The sequence below is a fragment of the Rhinopithecus bieti genome, unplaced genomic scaffold (genome assembly GCF_001698545.2).
Source record: "Rhinopithecus bieti isolate Rb0 unplaced genomic scaffold, ASM169854v2 scaffold_10654, whole genome shotgun sequence".
Taxonomy (NCBI): domain Eukaryota; kingdom Metazoa; phylum Chordata; class Mammalia; order Primates; family Cercopithecidae; genus Rhinopithecus; species Rhinopithecus bieti.
Genome location: NW_016806688.1, coordinates 258,517 through 262,501, shown reverse-complemented (window position 1 = coordinate 262,501; position 3,985 = coordinate 258,517). Strand labels below are relative to the sequence as shown.

General features: G+C 47.9%; 1 pseudogene; it reads right to left on the bottom strand.

Moving 5' to 3' along the window:
* Positions 1-1,501: 1,501 nt before the first annotated feature.
* LOC108533035 (actin, cytoplasmic 1-like) lies at positions 1,502-2,499 on the bottom strand (annotated as a pseudogene).
* Between the last annotated feature and the right edge of the window lie 1,486 nt (positions 2,500-3,985).

Below are 3,985 nucleotides of genomic sequence, written 5' to 3'. Positions count from 1 at the left end.
GGGGTTTCACCGTGTTAGCCAGGATGGTCTCGATCTCCTGACCTCGTGATCCGCCCGTCTCGGCCTCCCAAAGTGCTGGGATTACAGGCTTGAGCCACCGCGCCCGGCCAGTTTTTGCATTTTTATAGAGACTTGTTTTCATCATGTTGCCCAAGCTGGTCTTGAACTCCTGGGCTCAAAGTGATCCACCTGCCTCAGCCTCCCAAAGTGATGGGATTACAGGCATGAGCCACCAAACCTGGCCCTTCTAGGCATGTTTATTCTCCAATCTTCTTTCTTTCTTTTTTTTTTCTTTTTTTTTTTCCCAATCTTCTTTCATCAATCCTGACATATCATTCCTGGGAGGTGTGTGAGAACTGAGGATTGCTAAATGGGCTTCACATTCTTCCAGCATGTCCTGTGGGGATGGTTTGGCATCCTCTTTTTTAGAATGTTCAGGGTACTTCACATTTATTTTTCTCAGCTTTGGAGCCTCTGTTAAAAGACCCACTGAGGAGTCTCATTTAATATGCCATGTATCTTAGAAATGTGTGCCATGATTGTTCTATTTTTTTTTTTTTTTTTAAGGTGTGCACTTTTATTCAACTGGTCTCAAGTCAGTGTACAGGTAAGCCCTGGCTGCCTCCACCCACTCCCAGGGAGACCAAAAGCCTTCAAACATCTCAAGTTGGGGGACAAAAAAGGGGGGCCAAGAAGACTGATCATTCAAAATAAAACAAAATAGAAAAGTATTAAGGCAAAGATTAAAACATTTGCGGCGGGGCGTGGTGGCTCATGCCTGTGATCCAAGCAGTTTGGGAGTCAGAGGCGGGCAGATCACGAGGTCAGGAGATAGAGATCATCCTGGCTAACACTGCATGGTGAAACGCCGTCTCTACGAAAAACACAAAAACAAAATTAGCCAGGCGTGGTGTCTGCACGGGCGTCTGCAGTCCCAGCCACTTGGGAGGCTGAGGCAGGAGAATGGCGTGAACCCGGGAGGCGGAGCTTGAGCCTGGCAGGCGGAGCTTGCAGTGAGCTGTGATGGCGCCACTGCGCTCCAGTCTGCGACAGAGCGAGGCTCCGTCTCCAAAAAAAAAAAAAAAAAAAAAACTTTTGCATTACGTAATTTACACAATAACAATGCTATCACTTCCCCTGTGTGGACTCAGGAGAGGACTGGGCCATTCTCCTTAGAGAGAAGTGGGGTGGCTTTTAGGAGGGCAAGGGACTTCCTTGCATCTCACGATATTTGGAACGACTATTAACAATGCATCTCATGATATTTGGAATGACTGTTAAAAAAAAGAACAATGTACAATCAAAGTCCTCAGCCACATTGTAGAACTTTGGGGGATGCTCGCTCCAACCAACTGCTCTCACCTTCACTGTTCCAGTTTTGAAATCCTGAATCAAGCCCCCCCCCGCCCCCCCCAAACAAAGCCATGCCAATCTCTTCTTGTTTTCTGTGCAAGTTAGGTTTTGTCAAGAAAGGGTGTAACGCAACTAAGTAAAATTCCGCCTAGAAGCATTTGTGGTGGACAATGGAGGGGCCGGAGGGGCTGGACAAATTGTATTCTTGCTTGCTGATCCACATCTGCTGGAAGGTGGGCAGTGAGGCCAAGATGGAGCCACTAGTCCACATGGAGTAATTTGCACTCGGGAGGAGCAATGATCTTGATCTCCATCGTGCTGGGCAACAGGGTGGTGATCTCCTTCTGCATTCTGTCAGGGATGCCAGGGTACATGGTGGTGCCACCAGACAGCACTGTGTTGGCGTAGAGGTCTTTGACGATGTCCACGTTACACTTCATGATGAAGTTGAAGGTAGTTTTGTGGATGCCACAGGATTCCATGCCCAGGAAGGAAGACTGGAAGAGCACCTTAGGGCAGTGGAACCGCTCCTTGCCAATGGTGATGACTTGGCTGTTGGGCAGCTTGTAGCTCTTCTCCAGGAAGGAGCTGGAGGCCACTCTGACCATCTCCTGATCCAAGTCCAGGGTGACATAGCACAGCTTCTCTTTGATGCCACGCACGATTTCCCACTCGGCAGTGGTGGTGAACCTGTAGTGGTGCTCCATGAGGGTTTTCATGAGGTAATCAGTCAGGTCCCGGTTGGCCAGGTCCAGAAACAGTGTGGCCTGGAGGAGGGCCTACCCCTCGTAGATGGGCACAGTGTGGGTGACTCCCTCATTGGAGACCATCACGATGTGGCCAGAGGCGTACAGGGACGGCACGGCCTGGATGGCCATGTATATGGCTGGGGTGTTGAAGGTCTCAAACATGATCTGGGTCATCTTCTCGTGATTGGCCTTGGAGTTCAGGGGGACCTCGGTCAGCACTATAGGTGCTCCTTGGAGCCACACACAGCTCGTTGTAGAAGTTGTAGTGCCAGATCTTCTCCATGTCATATCAGTTGGTGACGATGCTGTGCTTGATGAGATACTTCGGGGTCAGGATAACTCTCTTGCTCTGGACCTCGTCACCCTCCTAGGAGTCCTTTTGACCCATGCGCACCATCACACAGATGTGGACGGGCAGTGGAGCTCTGTGCTCGTGGGGTGGACATGGTCTTGGCAGTTTGTTCGACGTTCTTAACCTTTTTTTTTTTTTTAATGGACCTCTTGGCTTTCTGGTAGAATCTGGGACCCCCTTTTCAAAGTAATGCTTCTATGTGCATAAAACAAACAAATACATAGGATTACAAAGCAAACCAACTATATTGAAATAAAGTTGCCTCTTTGGGTCCTATGGAGGTCCAAGTACTGAAGTTAAAAATTTCCTTAAGAGCCGGGTGTGGTGGCTCACACCTCTAATCCTAGCACTTTGGGAGGCCAAGGCAGGCGGATTGCCTGAGTTCAGGAGTTTGAGAACAGCCTGGGCAACACAGTGAAACCCCGTCTCTACTAAAATACAAAAAATTAGCTGGGCATGGCGGTGTGTGCCTGTAGTCCCAGCTACTTGGGAGGCTGAGGCAGGAGAATTGCTTGAACTGAACCTGGGAGGCAGAGGTTGCAGTGAGCCAAGATTGCACCACTGCACTCCACCCTGGGTGACAGAACAAGGCTCCGTCTCCAAAAAAAAAAAAAAAAAAAAAAAAAAAAAAAAAAATTTCCATAAGATTCTTAGTTCTTTATAAGCATTACTATATTTGTCTTTCTTTTTCTTTTTATTTTTTGAGACAGAGTCTTGCTCTGTCACCTAGGCTGGAGTGCAGCGGTGTGATCTCGGTTCACTGCAACTTCTGCCTCCTGGATTCAAGCAATTCTCCTACCTTAGCCTCCCAAGTAGCTGGGATTACAGGCATGCACCACAGTATTTGGCTAATTTTGTATTTTTAGTCGAGATGGGGTTTCACCATGTTGACCAGACTGGTCTTGAGCTCCTAACCTCAAATGATCTGCCCATCTCAGCCTCCAGGTGTGAGCCACAGTGCCAGGCCTGTATTTGTCTTTCTAACACATCAGGAGGAAATTGAGACATGAAAAGGGTAAGTACCTTGCCTAAGACCACTGTGACATAAAAAATATATATTTGGGCCAGGCACGGTGTCTCACACCTATAATCCCACCATTTTGGGAGGCTGAGGTGGGAGGATCCCTTGAGCCCAGAAGTTTGAGACCAGGCCCCGGCAACATAGGGAGACATTGTTTCTACTAAAATTTAAAAAATTAACTGGGCATGGTGGCAAGTGCCTGTAGTCCCGGCTTCTCAGAAGACTGAAGCGGGAAGATCACTTGAGCCCAGGTGTTCTAGGCTACAGTGAGCTATGATCGCACCACCGCAGTGCAGCCTGGGCAATAGAGTGAGATCCTGTATCAAAACAAAACAAAACAAAACAAAAAACAAGCAAATGAAAGAGAGAAAGAAAGGAAGGAAGGAAGGAAGGAAGGAAGGAGAAAGAAAGAAAGAAAGAAAGAGTATGTATTTGGTCTCTGTCGCCAGTTCCTGATACAGAGCTCCTAAATCTCGTGGAATTTCCTGGTTGATAGGAGTGTCTTTTTTT